At 40.7% G+C, this 18,102-nt stretch overlaps 1 protein-coding gene across 2 annotated transcripts in view; it reads left to right on the plus strand.

Moving 5' to 3' along the window:
* The window catches only part of LRRC72 (leucine rich repeat containing 72), a 108,569-nt gene that overhangs the window by 29,330 nt on the left and 61,137 nt on the right, over positions 1–18,102 (plus strand). The gene's annotated exons all lie outside the window — the stretch shown is intronic.

Below are 18,102 nucleotides of genomic sequence, written 5' to 3' on the forward strand. Positions count from 1 at the left end.
ATTTACTCAATATTTCATAAAATCCTGATCATAAAACTATGGCCCAAACTCAACTGCCTGTATAAAGGTAATTCCTGTTTACATCAGTGGTGAATCTGGCATTCGTTATAAATAAAACTAGAGTTATTGATATTTAAAACTTAGAATATTTTACTAGCAAACTTTTTCTAGAGGGAAATAACACAACAGCCCCACAGGAAGTCAGATCACACAAATGATAACACATTAGTGGTCAGATTCTTAACTCACACTCAGGAACGGATTTACCATGAATCACCCCAAAATGCAGGACAAATCTCATCTGACAATTTGCCCCGGAGTCCCAGCTGGCGGCGCGGCAGGGCTCAGGCAGGCTGGCTGTCTACATGCTGTGGCCCGTGGCCCCATGCTGCTCCGGGAAGCAACCCGTTCCCAGCAAGTCTCTGCGTGCCCCTTGGTGGGGGGGAGATGGCTCTGCGCACTGCCTCTGCCCCAGGCAGCACATGGCGATCCACTGCCCCCTCCCTCCCTGGGGGGGGGTGCGTCTCCACGTGCTGTCCCCACCCTGAGCACCAACTCCGCAGCTCCCGTTTACTGGAAACTGCAGCAAATGGGAGCTGCAGGGGCGGCGCCTGTGGGCAACTGAGTACGGAGACCCCTTTAAAGACCTGGGTTAAAACCAAAGTAACTCACAAAGAAACGATTTCATCTCATCCTCATTCCCAATGGACATTTGTCTACATCTCCCAGACCTTGATCCTGCACCACTGAAATCAATGGGACTTAACCATTGACTTCAATAACAGAGCAGGTCCAAAATCACCACTCACCTGACAGGCTATGCCTGAGAGACAGAGGAATAACTGGAGTGTTGCAAGCCAGAACTGAGGTGTATTGGCAGAGCTGTGTGCAAGGGAGCTTGATTAATATCTGCTTGTATTATGACGAGACCCACCCAAACCTGGAATAACGGGAATGTTGCAAGATCTACTAGCAGACCTATGTGTGGAGAAGCGTGGTTAGTACTTGGCTCTGTTATGACTAACCCCAATCAAGGTTATCAGTTTCTTGTTGTAATGAACATTAAATTCATCTGCAAAAATACAGACATCATTAAATCATCTTCCTCTCTAAAAACCAGTTATAAAGTAAAGGTTCCTTTAATGCAGGGGTTCTCAAACTGGGGGTCGGGACCCCTCAGGGGGTCGTGAGGTTATTACATGGGGAGTCATGAGCTGTCCGCCTCCATCCCAAACCCCGCTTTGCCTCCAGCATTTATAATGGTGTTAAATATATTTAAAAAATATTTAATTTATAAGGAGGGGTCACACTCAGAGACTTGCTTTGTGAAAGCGGTCACCAGTATAAAAGTTTGAGAGCCACTGCTTTAAGGTATTCAAGAAAGTATGTGCATTATGAAATTAGTAATATTAGTCAAGGATTTTTCTGTATTTGTGGCAAACCAAATATATGCTTTTTTGTGTTTTATAAATTTTATCTTAATTTTTCTCCCCAACTGAAGATTATACAGAGCCTCACATGCTTTTCCCATAAAATATTTTCTGGACTGGTATGGCCCAAACATCATTATACAAATTTTAAAAAGTACTGTGTCTATTGTGCAGTTATCCCTGGTACACAGGAGAGGGTACCTCTTTTTAGAAGGAAGTTGGGTTGGATAGGGACCTGTTTTCTCTGATAATGGCCCCTTTTTGTAAGAGGAATGCTGGGAATTTTCTTTCAAGTGACTATGGGGCCAATCCTGTAAAGTGCTAATAAACTCTCAACTCCTGCTGACTTCAATGGAAGTTGAGGGTGCTCGCTCAGCACCTTGCAAGATGGGGATATATGAAACCTCCTAGAACTGCCCAGGACTTTCTGCTGGGCTTAGTGAAGACAGCCCTAAGACAGGCCTCCTGAAAACCTGAAGGATTACTAGTTCAGCTCACTCTTGAAATTGGTGGTGATGGGAAAGATCCCATCTCCCCCATGTGCCAGCTGGTTGTAGATAGTTTGTTCTGCTTTTATTATTTTAAGCCCATCATTACACTTTGCTTTTCCATATGTTCAAAATATTTCATGAAAATCTGTCCCAAGAGCTCTCTCCTGTGATGTTTCAGAGGATTTCATTCATTCAGCCCTTTTGTTTGACATGGATTTGAGGGTTTTCAGCAGATGGTGAGATCATTTGAACCACAGTGTTGTAAGTATGTGGATGATTGTCTTTCATCACTTCCAGATGATGCAATCTCTTTGCATTTTTAGTGCTTGGATGAGATGGGGTATATGTATAAGAGTCAGTGTCATGAAGTTCACAGTTTGGAGGTGTTTCTTGATGCCCAACTCTTTATAGATTCCCAGAATTAAATATCTTTTGCCATTTTGGATGAGATGATTGTGATCATTCCTTTCTCATGTGGATGTAGATAAATTTATCCATTCTTTTGTGACCTCCAGACTGGGCTACTGCAATGTGCTCTACTCTGGCTGCCCTTCTCCAGATCAGCAGCTATGGCTTCTATAAAAAATTGTTTCCTGCTTAATTAGCAGTGTTGGCCTTAGGTATATTACAGAAGCCTGTACTGGCTTCCTATTTGCCTCCAGGTAGGATTCAAGCTATTTCTATTGATCTATAAAGCCCAATCTGTTTTGAGTCCTGAGTGATAAATCCCCTACTCTTTATGTGCCATTTGACAGTTGAGATCAGCCAGGGCGCACACTTAGGGTTGAATGTCTGGGAATTTGAGCTCGGCTGTTCAGAGTGACCGGCATTGACTCTGGAATCCACTTCCACCATTGGTTCATCAGATCCTGAATCTGTTGACATCAGGGCATGGTATAAGGCCCAACTATTTGCTCAGACTTTTCCTTGAAAGGGGTAATTGTGGAGAAAGTACAAAGCTTTACCTTGGAGCAAGGGGTGAATCTATTAGGTGGTTTGTTTTAAATGTTTGTACATGTGCCCATAAATTGTGTGATAAGTAAATTACGTAAATCTCAAAATAATTAAATAAAGGTAGGGTCAGAGCCTATAGATACATGCTTTTTGCTGCGTGACTACTTTTTGCATCTTAATAGTCACACTTCTGAACGATCTCATAATTTACTGATCATATCATTCATCACATGTACATGTTCTTGCAAAGAAGGGTGGTCACAGTTATTTCTGCAACTTCTGGAATAGAAAAATATACACACTTTCTTCTCATTGTGTGCAGAATAATTCAATGTGTACATTCTGTAAACCTCATAAAAGAGAATTCCCTTGATACTATATGATTTTATGGTCATTTATTGTCTGTCAGGATGCTGTTCCCCTTTTGTCCCACATGTTATGATGATGTCTAAAATTTTGTGTAGAGCACATAACCATCTAGTGGCACAGAATATCCACAGGGAAAGGGAGGATATGCATAGACAAGTACAAATGAGTAGACCAAAGCAGTAGCTTTGCAACCTCCACATTAAATGTACATTCAAAAAGTAATGAGTAATTCCCAATGTTTAGTAAAACTTGGGAAGCATTTTAAAAGAGGTTCACAGTGGAAAAGAGCCCACCTAATTACAGTACTGACAGGGAAAGCAATGTTTATAATTAAAAGTGTGAGTTGAAATGAAGGCAACAGGGAACAAATAAATTTTTTTAATAATTCAAGACATGTAGACAATTAGTATATTACACCTTTAACTTGTTTCAAAGTGCAGGCATTTTGAGGAGAAATAGAAGTTCAGACAAGTGACTGCAAAGAACCCCCCCATGTTGACATTTATTGCTTTACGCCTTGAAACAGCAGCGAACATCAGGCTATTTTCTGTTAAGCAATAAGTATATTAGTAACATACTTCAAAGCAGCATAAAACATGATTTGGAGCATGATAAGAGAACAAGTCCAAAAGCAACATAAAATTGTAATAAATGTAAAACTGTTGAGAACTTAAAAGAGTTGTTGTGCAATAAGGGTGCATGGTTTGAAAGCTTATAAGGAAAACAGAGATGCAAAACAAAACTCAGACTGAAGAGTCATTTCTCAATAAAATAGCACTTTCATTTTCCTGGGAACTTTTAATCTATTCAAACATTTTGAGGATTTAATAGGAAACAGGAGCATATGTTTTCATTACGAGAATGAATAATCAGTTCTGATTCATGTTTCCTTCCATTTTTGCACATGTATTTTTATTTCATTCTACTTTCTTTCAAACAATGTAGACAGAATAAATTAGGGTGGGTTTTTGCTGTAGGATCATATTGTTACTAAAGAATCAGTTTATGACTTTTATTGAAAAAGACATTAAATGTTGACTGGAAAGTCAAATTATTTATTTAGAAATTCTGGGAACATTTACTGTACAATGAAGCGCTCCTGGTATTAACTGTGACTGCAGCCTTTTCTACAGCTGTTGCAATGGACTTTTAGGGCCATAACTGAAGGAGCTGAAATGTTTTTGTTTTCAGTCAATCATGTTCTTTATACATCCTCATCATTCAAAATGTATTTTACAATCAACTATTACTTTCTGCATGAATTAGGAAAAAACAGAAGAAATAGTACGAGATCTTATTACAGTGTGATCAGTTTAGGTTTCCAAGCTACCAGTCCCTTGGTTTAAATGGAAGCATCATGGCTTTCTTAGTGAAAGGTCCTCAACTGTGGAATGCACTCCCCGAATCTACATCACGGATCATGCTTCAAGTCATATGTTTTTCTCCCAGGCTCTTTCTAGAAGGGTGAGTTAAACAGACTGGAACATTCGTAGATTCTCTAATGTTGATTCTGAGTTTAGGGAGTTTTGAAGGATCTTTTTGGTTTTGGACACTGCTCCGTTACAGGAGGGTGTAGAGAAAAGAATGTTGAGTTTGATGAAGACTTTTAATTTTTTGATAATGAACCAATTTGTATGTATTTCTTTGTTAATATTGTGTACATGCAGCTAGAATTTTGGATGGGTGCATTTTAATTAAATATAACTACATTAATTTTGTACTAGGTTTTATTCCGTGAGCCTGATTCTATTCTGGCTCACACATCATCAGCCAAACTGTTAACAAATTTCTGATTGCCTGATCTTTACTACTGGTGATGATGCATGAGCCAGAAAGAACACAACTAGACACTCAGATCCAAGGCTGTGTTTGCTGTGCTGGTAATTAGGAAAATAAAAAGCTTTTTTTCACCTTTCTTTCTGTCAAGTAAGCAATTACTGTAATAAATAAATAAATATGGAACCTCACAATACCATTTTTAGGCTCTTTTCCAGACTAGAACCCCAGTTTAACAAACTGTAGATTGCTACTGGAGGATTGTGTTACCCCCAGATTTGGCTTCAGAGAATTAAAAACATATCCTTTCCTGAAACCCAAACACTGAATTTGTCTCTGTGGGTGTCCAGAGAAAGGCCTGCTATTTCCACTTCTAAAAAGAAGAGATTATTTAACTGAATAAAAGTTAGTGCGTTCTGAGGCAAAGGATAGCAAGTATCTTGCTCTGGAACTCTGTAATTTTCAATTACATTACAATTATTAAAATTCTAATTTGCGGACTCTGCCCTCAGATACTTCCTGAACCTCAGTGGGAATTTGTGCCTATGTATCCAATTGAAGAATTTGGCCCTTAAGGTCCTGCATTATTTGAGCGGACATTTTCTTTTCTTTAACAAAGGACACACATGGAGTAGTTGAATCCTGAATATATTATAACTAAGCTGGAAACTCAAGGTAGAAAGTGTTTTTGGTTCTGATGCGGTAAAGTGGTTTCCCTGTGGGGATAAAGGGTGGGAGGTGGTGGAAGGAGGGAGAGCTTTCATTACAGACTATGACTGTAGTGACTATATTGCTGGATCACAGAACAGATTTGGCAAGTGTTTGCTTAGGAAACCCTACAACTATGCCAGATTTTCTTCGCTGATTTTTGTAAAGTGTGTATTTCTTTAAATGCACTCCTCACAACCACTTAAACAATTATAAACACAAAGTAGCGTACTGAGACACAATTAATGAGATATTATATTAAGAGTTCAATTAATAAAATGCAAACTAATATGAATGGACTTTAAGGTCCTTACTTAATTTCTGTTACATCTGTTATCCAATATCAGGACAAGTCCCACTGAACTTGAGGTGGTTTGTCTGGTAAAAGAATGAGTACCGTACATCCAGACTGTGTGCAATCAGGGTCTGCAGCAGAGCCTATCTCTGGACAACCTAATGAGTGCTGCTGGCCTGTATTTACCAGTTACGGCCACTGAACTGCCTGATTGGCTACACTGACTGATTGGTTGGAAGAGTCAGCCGATTGTCTCTTAGATTCAGCAGCATTATCCGTAACAGCAGTGCAGCAGCTAAAAAGCATTTGCCCATGGCTGCAATAGCTCCTGTTACTGCCTTGTTCCAAACCCAGTCATAGGTGCTGATTCCATGGGTGCTCCAGCCCTGGAGCACCCATAGAGAAAAATTAGCAGGTACTTAGCACCTACTGGCAGCCAAGCTCTCCTCTCTTCCCCCCCCACTGCCAGCCCGTGCCTTCAACTCCTCCCCTTCCCTTCCTCCCTCCCAGTGCCTCCTGCATGCCTCGGAACAGCTGGGAGTGAGGGGGAAGAGCAGGGATGGGGCATACTGGAGGGACGGGGCAGAAAGAGGTGGGGAAGAGGCAGAGTGGGGGAGGAGTGGCCACAGGAAGAGGTGGGGCCTTGGTGGAAGGGGTGGAGTGGGGGTGGGGGCTGAGAGGCAGTTGAGCACCCCCTGGGGAAAATTAGAAGACAGCGTCTGTGAGCCCAGCTCCTGCCTTGCCTCATTCCAGGTATCCTGGCTCTGACCCTTGGCTCTGCCATCTGGCCTGTTACTCCAGCTCTGACCTTGGGCACCTATTCCTGGACTTCTGCTCCAACCACCAGGCATGACTGCCCACATCCTGGTATCTGACACAGACTTGTATCTGCTTTTTATATGCACTGTACAGTATTTACATGGGTTATATATTAGAAATTGTGCAGGAGAAACACCTGTTGTGCTCCTTCTGAATATAATATGGACAGCATCAAATAGAGATGTCCTCCCCAGTATCCACATAAAGTAAAACTTTTTGTTTTTAGCAGATCCGCATGTAATTCATGTCATTACCCAGTACCATTATAATGTAGTAAAATATTAAAATGAGCTACAGGAATTAATTTACTTGAACATTTAATTACCTTTTTCGTTCTTAACTGATGCATGGATAATAATTATTTCATTATTGTTCATCATCTTGTCAACAAGTATAAACTGCAATGAATGAACATGTCATTTAAATATTATACACAGAACAGAAAAGGTGTGTGAAACTGAGAATGTAGTTTTTTTTCTGCATGCTGGAAAATACACATTTTTTAAAATGTTCCTTAGAAGGTTTGGTATTCAGTGATGAACTATTTAAGGTAGATATAATATAAACTACAGAAGGAAGATCTATCTATCAGTGTTTTTTCTAAGACAGTCACCACCTTGGTGCCTGAGGATCTGATCCAAAGCCTATTGAAAGCCTATTGAGTTTCTGGATCAGGCTCTCAGTGACGTAAAACAAAAGCAAAGTGTATGCCTTAAATAGCAATATTCCCATAGTCTCTCTTGTTCACAGTGTGCACGTTGAACTGACTTAAAACCTCTGTCCAGTAGATGGCATATGAGATCTAAAAGGCTTAAACATAAATAAAGGCATACTACCACCGACAAGGGAAAATAATCTTTTACCAGTTGCAGCAAGAATATACTATAACCCAATATCTCTAGAATCCAATGTCATCTTTTTACTGACTTTTATTTAATTAGCGTTATTGGATTCAAATTTCCCTGTAAAAAAGATCTTGACACATTTATTAGTATTATGCTCATAAAGTATCTGATTAATCCAACTGTTTAAAATATTTGACATTTTGGGGGGTTTCTGCATAACTTTGTTTTTTGCTACTCATGTCAGCACAGTGATGCCTTTTATGTGGTAGTAGTAGTCCCTCCTAAACCCTCATTCCAATTATCTGAATTGGTTTTCTCTCATTACACTTAACAGAAGGTTAGTGTCCTATGGTCCAACTCATTCCTTCATTATCTAGTAGCCTATATCCCTTCCAGCAAATACTCTTTCCTATGGACATTTGTTTCTGAGACTGTATTCCTATGTGTAAGAAGACAAGAGAGCATTCTATGGGACACCATGAAGTCACTACATCTCAGTGCTGATGCGTCAAGCAGTTGTTGCTGTCTTTGCTGCAGTGCCAGTCTAAGGAATTTGGGGCCTTCCCTGAAATTTAGTCTTGGGACTGACCTCCATCCCATCCCATTCCTATTTGTAATATTGCATCATTGTGCCATAATGACATGATGCTGCTTCATCATGCTGAAGACTCAACATCACCTTGTCATGTTACCTCAAGATGCTGCAATACCTGAAACTAACTCAGGGCTCTTTAACTGTCCTACAAGCCAGGATTAAAGGAAGCAGGACATTCCCAGGAGACTCAGGACTGTCCTTTGTGTTTCTTTCTGGGTGGCTACCCCTCATAGTTTATTAAAGGCCCCTTATGACAACAAGTGTTGCGGCTTACCAAAACCACTCTGGTTCCTAGCTGAAACATCTTTTTTATGTACCTTGTTACCTTCATCATCTTGAGGAGCAAGAATACTTGAGTTTGCTCTCAAAATCTAGCCTTTCAGTTTTCAGGCAAGCACAGTGTTTGTATTGGGTGGCCCCCTCTTCCACATGACAGCACCCGTGCTGTGAAAGGGCAGGCTCTGTCCCCTAAGATGTAATTGGCTAGGGTTCCAACACCAGATTACAAATTAAGGAATCCTGCATTTATTATTTTTTTTAAATCTCATCATTCTTAAATCATTATCATGATGTTTTGGGCTTGACTCAGGACTTTTAAATGCTTGGGGTTGGGAGGCCTGAGCCTGATAGGGAGGCAATTAGCATTCTCTGGCCCAAGGTGTGTGGGTTGGACTTCGGAGAAAATCTAGTAATATAGGTCACTTTCAACTCTGAAATACGACTGTGGCCAGTCATGCCCTTTTAAATGGGGGTGGCGGTCTTCCTATCTTTCTAAATTTAGCAGTTATGATTTAAGATTAATAGTTTGAGTCTCCAGTGACTTCAGTTTGGAAACCAAATTAAACTCAGTAAATTTCTCTAAACTGTCTTTCCAAACATTCTGCTAAACACATCCTTTCTCATGGAGGCAGCATTTACATCCTGAAAGATCCCAACCGGCACTGCAAACTACATGCATTTGTGTGACGAGCAGTAACAGGGCATGGAGCACAACAGGCATCGTTACGGGTAGGTGAAGTTTTGGCCAAGGACTCAGGACTAAACCCTTACACTCACGGACAGTACCCTGGGTCTTTGATATCTGGGTGGAGCAGACATGATCTTAGTTTTAAGGTATCCCTCAGAAAGACACCATGCACAATTTCATGATAAACTTATGGGTTCAATTAGTACCTTGGCAGGTTGAAGTTCTGAATAGAGTCTATTAAGATTTGAAGCTTTGGTTAAGGGAGTCTGGTATCCTAAAACTGATGCTTAGACCATTAAGCCATCCCCTCCAGATGTATATGAATGTAGGTCTCAGTCCTGAAATGTGTTGCATGATGATGATCTGTTGCTCCTGGGCAGAGCCTGTATACATCTGTGGGGTTCCATCTGGGGCACACAGTCTGCCTCCCACACGACCATTGAAGTTGGTGGGTCTCCCCAGGCTAAGTAGTCTGCCCAAATACAATTTTTTGCAGGATTGGATCTTAAATTGTTAACTACTACTGATGAGATCTAGCATTTTTCTGTATGAATATAAAACAACCATATAAATAATGTAACAATATATATATAATCAAAAAATAATTGTGCATAAGAAATTTTATCATAGTAATAATGTCTACTTTATGTATGTAACAGTGATGGGTTTTTTATTATTGTGGAAAGAAAGCAGAGGATGTAATATGTGCTTATTTCTGTAGTCTACAAAATTGTCATGTACAGGAAAATATTATACTGTACATTTATGTACTGTGTATCAAGCATACTGAAAAATTCAAAGGACATGACACCACCTTGTTCTCCTATTTTTGTGAGTGGTGCCTGAATCTAGCCCAAAAAATCCAAATGTTTTGTTTGAATTCATTTGGTGTTCTGAGATGTTCTTTTTTTCATTTCAAGGGAAACGATTCAGCAAAATTGACGTGATTTTCTGAGATGTTTTGGTTAACTTGAATCTATATTTTTTTAGCAAAAAAAGTAATGGATAAAAAAAATCTGATCTGGCTCTACTACACACAACTTGATTTTCTAGTTCTTCAGAGCAAAGATCTTCCACTGACTTCAATTGAAGTTATATTAGCATAAATATGTCAGGATGTAGTTAGTATATTCAGGAACTGTTTCACCCATCACTGAAGTGCTGCCAACTCTGGGATGGAATTTGGCAGCTGTGTAAGAGTGCATACTAAATGAGTTTAGGATAGGAAATTAAGAATGCCATATCCAATAGAAACTGCATTTTCATGTATTGAGACGAGCGTTTCAGTTATGACATTTTCAATCTAACTTTTTTAAAGCACTGATAATCACTTTTAAGGAGGAAATGGATGACAGCTATCTCATACTTGCCAATTAGTAAATCCTTTTCTAAGGGTACATCTTCACTACCCGCCGTATCGGCGGGTAGCAATCGATTGCTCGGGGATCGATATATCGCATCTCCCCGAACGCACTTATATCGATTCTGTAACTCCACCAACCCGAACGGAGCTGCGGAATCGACAGGGGGAGCCATGGACATCGATCCCATGCCATGAGGATGATGAGTAATTCGATCTTAGATACTTCGACTTCAGCTACGTTATTCACGTAGCTGAAGTTGCGTATCTAAGATCGATTTTCCCCCGTAGTGTAGACCAGCCCTAAGTATTGTAACTAATTATCAATCTAATACCTATGCTTCAAGCACAACTCATACAGTACAGATCACAGAATTTATAAAAATTGAATTAATTTCTTTTTTTTAAAAAGCCTTTCATTCCTTGTTTTTTTCTTATGTAGGGCAAATTCCACTCTTAACAAGGCTTGTGCTTTTTGTATTCTTTTTTAAAGTCTGTGGCAAGAAATCTATTTTAATTTTAAAAGGTTACAGTGATAATGACATCTCTGGGGATGCTTTGTACAAGAAAATCTACTTGTCATTCTTTCCCCCCACAAAGTCTATTGACTGAGTAGTGAGTTTTTTATTAATGTTTTAGACCATTTGTGTCTTAAAGCTTTTACACAACATGTTTGTTTTTAAAGCATTTGTCTAAGAAATGGGAAAACACAGGAAAACAGCTTATCCTGTATTCATTTGTTTTGTCGAGAAAAAGCGAATTTATCTTGTTCCTGGGACTATAGTTGCAGTAGGAGCATGCAATCAGTTGGGATTTTCTCAGGATTCTAAGGGAGTTAGGTGTCCAATTCCCACAGAGTTTAATGAGAGCCCAGAGTCTAATTCCCTTAGGCTTCTTTGCAAATCCCAGCCTGTTGGCTATGCAAGACATTAATGGATTTATTTTCTTGGGACAATTGAGCAAGTAAGTCAAAATACCGGAACCATAGGTTTATGTTAATTGCAATTTCTGGTTGGAAAATTTAAGGTGGGCTATAGAAGGAAAATTACAAATTTAGCAGACTGCCAAAAAGTGTTAAAGCTACTACACCTCTACCCCAATATAACGCAACCCGATATAACACGAATTCGGATATAACATGGTAAAGCAGCGCTCCAGAGGGGCGGGGCTGTGTGCTCTGGTGGATCAAAGCAAGTTCGATATAATGCAGTTTCACCTATAACATGTAAGATTTTTTGGCTCCTGAAGACAGCATTATAACGGGGTGGAGGTGTATTTGTAATTCTTTTCTTTATGGAACAATACACAGAGGGTGGGATCCTGTTTTTCCTGAGTTCCTGAGGATTTTTCTTATAGATCCATAGATTTAAGGACAGAGGTGACCATTAGGTCATCTAGCTTGACCTCCAGTATATACCAGGCTATAGAATTTCATCCAGTTACCTGGTATTGGGCCCAATAACTTGTTTGACTAAAGCAGGGGTAGGCAACCTATGGCACACGTGCCAAAGGTGGCACGTGAGCTGATTTTCAGTGGCACTCACACTGCCCGGGTCCTGGCCACCGGTTCGGGGGGCTCTGCATTTTAATTTAATTTTAAATGAAGTTTCTTAAACGTTTTAAAAACTTTATTTACTTTACATACAACAATAGTTTAGTTACATATTATAGACTTATTGAAAGAGACCTTCTAAAAACATTAAAATGTATTACTGGCACGTGAAACCTTAAATTAGAGTGAATAAATGAAGACTCAGCACAGCACTTCTGAAAGGTTGCCGATCCCTGGACTAAAGCATATATTCCAAAAATGCATCTAGTCTTGATTTAAAGACTTCAAAAGAGGGAGAATGTACCGCTTCCCTTGGTAGTTGATTCCAGTGGTTATCCCTCACTGTTAAAAAAATTGTACTAACTTTCTAATTTGAATTTGTCTAGCTTTTACTTCCAGAACTATGCTCCATTAAATAGCTCTTTGGTACCTCTATTTTCTCCCTGTGAAGGTACTTAAACACTGTAATCAAGTCACCTCTTGAATTTTTATTTCTCTCCTTTCTACTTCTGCTTCAGTCCCTCAAAGGGCAGCAATCTCTAGCTACCCTGTTTACTTCCCTGAGAGAAACCATTTTTGTAGACTAGCCTGACAGGCTTTCACACGACTACTGTACACAGAGTACAAAATGTCAAGGCTTGTATGAGAAAATTCTGATTTAGGAACACTATAATCAAACAGTCTGCAGCATAAAAGTGGAATGTTTCATGTGATGTGATTTTCTAGCTGATCATAAAAAAAAAGAAAAGCTGCATGTGGCCATCATCTAGAAGCTTTGTCACATCTTGTAAAGTAGAAAGCTTGATTCTTCTGCAACCTAGTCAGTGGAAAAATTGGGTTACTGAGACAGTTATCTGGCACAAACACAATGGAACAAGAAAAATTTGACTGAAGAATTTGACTCTGGTGCTGTGCCACCCACTGCTCTGAATCCAGTTCTGCCTTCCTACCTGAAAGCAAACCTATTATTTATTTTTCCTACAGTAAAAATTTCAGAATCTTTAAGTTGATTTCATTGAAATGCATTTTGTTTTGAGCAAGTAACAGACATGTTATCCTTAGAGTCTTGGAATTTTTCAAAGTAAAATGCTAACATGCTAAAAAGTGAAGCTGGGATTGTCAAAGCTAGACAAGCATACGACTGTGGAGTTTTCTGCCTAAGTGGACACACACATGGAATTTATGTACTCGTAGAACTTTCAGCAAGGTGACTGATGTGACTGTATAATTGATGTGTGCTTTGAAAAGAGGTTGCCTATTTGGGGGAGCCTTAAGTATGAGACTGTGGATTTAGGTTCCTTATAAGGATTATCAAACTATTATTCCCTATAAGGATTATCCACTCTTCTGGAAACTGCTTCATATGGGTAGACTCCTGCAGTTGCACATAGACCTATCAACTTCATTGGCTGCCTCATGGGTACATGATGTCCTGGGTCTTGAACCCAGGCTTAGGATTCTCTAAACAGCTGCTGTATCCTGGCCTACACCCAGCATCTACTGAAATCCAAGGGGCAGAGTAGCTAGTAGGACCATAGCCTTAGCCAAGCTGACACTAATGGGACCCTTGACTGGAGGATCACCCAGCTCCACCAATTGGCCTAAGTACACTATTTAATCCAGAAGGAGGCAGAGGAACTTTGAGCAACAGGATGGTTTCTGTTGTGGCTTCACCCAACCCTGTTCCTGAATCCTTTTAGACTCCTGTTCCCACTGTTCTCCTGCTCTGTGCTTGATCCTTGCCTCTCCTCAAGTTCCTGCCCTTACACCTCACCTCCAATCATCAGTGACCAGCCCTGGCTCCAACCCTGGCCTCCAACGTCTGACTCTGGCTTGTCCCTTTGCTCTGGCATGTGGTATCTGACCCTGGGCTTTGATTCCTGGTTCTGACTCTGGCTTGATTTCTGGCTCTGGTGCTGATCCCTAGCTTCGTTCCCCAACCTGGATGCTTGTTCTGCCCACTAGACCTGATTCCTACTGACTACTAGGCCAGACTGCCTCCATCCTGGTCCATAACACAGGGTACCATCTGCACAGATCAGCTTGTGGTTTAGGGGGCTTTGTATATGCAAGAGCATAGCTGTAGCTAAGTGCTGAGATTTTAGATCCCGCAAGGGCACATGAAGGCACGTCTAACCCCTGGTCTACACTATGAGTTTAGGGCAAATTTAGAAGTATTACATTGATTTAGCCTTGCATCCGTCCACACGACAAAGCCATTTTTGTCAACTTAAAGGGCTCTTAAAATCGATTTCTGTTCTTCTCCCCGACGAGGGGATTAGTGCTGAAATCGACCCTGCTGGGTCGAATTTGGGGTAGTGTGGATGCAATTTGATGGTATTGGCCTCTGGGAGCTACCCCAGAGTGCTCCATTGTGACCACTCTGGACAGCATTCTCAACTCAGATGCAGTGGCCAGGTAGATAGGAAAAGTCCCACGAACTTTTGAATTTCATTTCCTGTTTGGCCAGCGTAGCGAGCTGATCAGCACAGGTGACCATGCAGAGCTCATCAGTACAGGTGACCATAGAGTCCCAGAATCACAAAAGAGCTCCAGCATGGACCGAACAGGAGGTACAGGATCTGATCACTGTATGGGGAGATGAATCCGTGCTATCCGAACTCCGTTCCAAAAGACAAAATGCCAGAATATTTGAAAAAATCTCCAAGGGCATGAAGGACAGAGGTTATAACAGGGACCCACAGCAGTGCCCCATGAAGCCTACAAAAGAACCAGAGAGGCAAACGGCCGCTCCGGGTCAGAGCCCCAGACATGTCGCTTCTATGATGAGCTGCATGCCATTCTAGGAGGTGCCCCTGGAACTACCCCACCCCTGTGCTTCCCTCCTCCCCCACCCCTCCTGGGCTACCTTGGCAGTTATCCCCCCATTTGCATGATGAATTAATAAAGAATGCATGAATTTGAAACAGCAATAACTTTATTGCCTCTGCAAGTGGAGATCAAGGGGGGGAGGGGAGGGCGGTTGACTTTCAGGGAAGTAGAGTGAACCAAGGGGGTGGGTTTTTATCAAGGAGAAACAAACAAAACTTTCACACCGTAGCCTGGCCAGTCATGAAACTGGTTTTCAAAGCTTCTCTGATGCACAGTGTGTCCTGCTTCGCTCTTCTAACTGCCCTGATGTCTGGCTGCGCGTAATCAGCGCCCAGGCGATTTGCCTCAACCTCCCACCCCACCATAAATGTCTCCTCATTACTCTCACAGATATTGTGGAGCACACAGCAAGCAGTAATAATGATGGGAATATTGGTTATGCTGAGGTCTAATTGAGTGAGTAAACTGCACCAGCAAGCTTTTAAATGTCCAAAGGCACCTTCTTCCACCATTCTATGCACTTGCTCAGCCTATAGTTGAACTGCTCCTTACTACTGTCCAGGCTTCATGAGCCATGGGAGCAAGGGGTAAGTGCAATCACACAGTGCTGCCAGCTGGGAGTGCAGCCTGAGGCAGAAGCCTCCAGCTGGCATGATATTCCAAGCAGGACTGCATCTCCATTAGATGAAATTTAAAGAAGAGAATGACCTGGAGTCATTCCCCTTTTTGTCCAGATGCCCCCAACCGACCTCACCAAGACCAACCAGGAGCACCCATGTCTGGCCAGGCACCCCCGACCAACCTAACCGAGGTCGGCCAGGAGCACCCATGGGATGATGATAATGGATAGCAGTCATATTGTACCATCTGCCATCCACAAGGCAAGGCAAGGTATGGCAAGGGGATGCGGCTTCTAGCTGGAGCTGAATATAACTGTGCATCATTACCAACCACTATCACATCAGAATGCTCAGCTTTACCTCAGCCACTTGACCAGAATCTCTTAGCACAGCTGTAGGGGGGCCAGAACTTCTAATACTGCACTATAATAATACTTTGATAAGAACATAACGTAAGAACATAAGGTCTCTGTGTTTCCTGCCCAGGCATGGAATTGTTTCACAGACAATGTCTTTCAGTCTTTTAAAAACTTGTCTTTTACTCAATATACTAGTGTCTTTTTTCCTATAGGAGTGGCTTCCTAGGCTTTATAAGGTCTCAGAAGCATTTGCAGCCATGCTGGTTTCATTGGTAGCCAAACCCTGGCCTGTATCTCTTCAGTCTTGCTATCTGAAACCACCTCTCCCTGCTTTCTCTACTTCTATCTCTTCTCACTTTGGATTTTCTTCTTTGCCTTGTTCACTGCTGGTTTTAAGTTTCTCAAATTTGGACAGTTACTTGTGCCTTAGCTTTCTCTCTGTGAAGTTATATGCAGACTTCAGTTCATGTTTCTCCAACTAACTAGCAATTTGCTTTTCTTTGTGGTCTTTACACAGTGCTGCAAAGAACTAAATACTGATGGTTTTAGTTTTTGTTGTTGCTGTTAAAATGTCAAAATGCTGACCACCTTGCGGCTCCCATTTACCTCTGTGGAAGCTAAGGGGTTCTCAGCACTCTTGCAAATCAATTACTGATTTAGCAGTCTAACTTAGGCTGGAAGGGACCTCAAGAAGTCATCAACTTCAGCTCCCTGTCCTGGACTTTGTTTTGGAAGTATGCTTTGCTGAGCACGGTGCACAGACATTAAGACAGTCCATGCCCTTGAGAAATTACAATCAAGTCAACAGACAAATAAGGCAAGACACTCTTGAAAAAAACATACTTAACACAAACAGAAAAACTAAAATAAAAATGTTTTCCTGTCTAGCCAATTTGCTAGAAAAAAATGTAAAGGGATACAGTTTGGTTTTGGGAACCAAATTTTCTGCTCAGTTACACATATGCAGCCCCGTTCAACCAAATGTGACTGAGTAAAGAATGTAACCTTATTTCTTTTCCATGGCTCTTAAGGTATTGCCTTATAAATTTGACTTCCCCACAAATCCAAAACTCTTTCCCCTATACCATTAGTAGCATCAACGATTGATTTTTCATATCAGTCTTCTCCTTTATTTACTCATATTTGCTACTGGAAAGATCTGTAAGAAGATCATTTGCATCATTTCTGGCTTGGGTTTTTGTCCCAAGGCATACCAAGAGTTGCCATTTTATGCTATCATATCTCCTTTCCCTCATGTTATTATACTCATGGGGTACAATAGGTGGAAATTCACTGGAATCCTTCATTATATCCTTTCCTCTGACTGTCACATCTCTTGTCCTGGAAGGAAGGGAACTATTCTGTTTGTCCACTTGTGTGTTAAATATGGCATGGCCAATATTTTTTTTTGCTATCCATCATCTCTAGCTCCTATATAATATGAACTATGCAGTACATATTTTCAATAAAGAGTCCATTCTAAATTGTTTATAGAACATGCACATGATAATGTATCTACTAAGACTAATTAAAAAATGAAAACATGCAAAAATGAATTATCCTACACCTTAATTAGGTTATTTATTTTGTCTAGAAATAGAATCTTGCTGAATTTTAAAGCTGAAAAACTTGTGAGAGCACTCAACTTGGACATATTCTTGGGATTCAGAATTATGGCAGTGGCAGCTGTGAAATAAAACTAGAGTGATTCATCTTTCTGTCAGCCTTAAAATGGCATGTCTGATGAGGAACACCATCTAGTGGGTAACTGTAGTAGAAGCAAATGTGTACTTTGCAAGCAAGTTCTGCTCTTTATTATGTAAGGACCATCTCTGATCCACTCCACTCAATTTTTTGTAGTGTCAAGTGTCAATTTTATCCAATGTCATTCAAATTGAAGGTTAATAGTTTTATTTTGAAACCGATCCTTCAAAAATGCAGATGTCTTTACAAATTATCCCTGACTACCAAGGAACATGGGCTCAGACCTCCCTTTGAACACAAGTACCATAATGTATCAGTATGACTCATCTGGACATGCCTAGAAATAATATATTTGTCAGTACACTAATGAGGAGTCTGTGAAGTTGAGCAACAAATTACATCACAACAGCAAATTTACTTGAAATA

The sequence above is a fragment of the Gopherus evgoodei genome, chromosome 2 (assembly GCF_007399415.2).
Source record: "Gopherus evgoodei ecotype Sinaloan lineage chromosome 2, rGopEvg1_v1.p, whole genome shotgun sequence".
In the NCBI taxonomy this organism is placed as follows: Eukaryota; Metazoa; Chordata; order Testudines; family Testudinidae; genus Gopherus; species Gopherus evgoodei.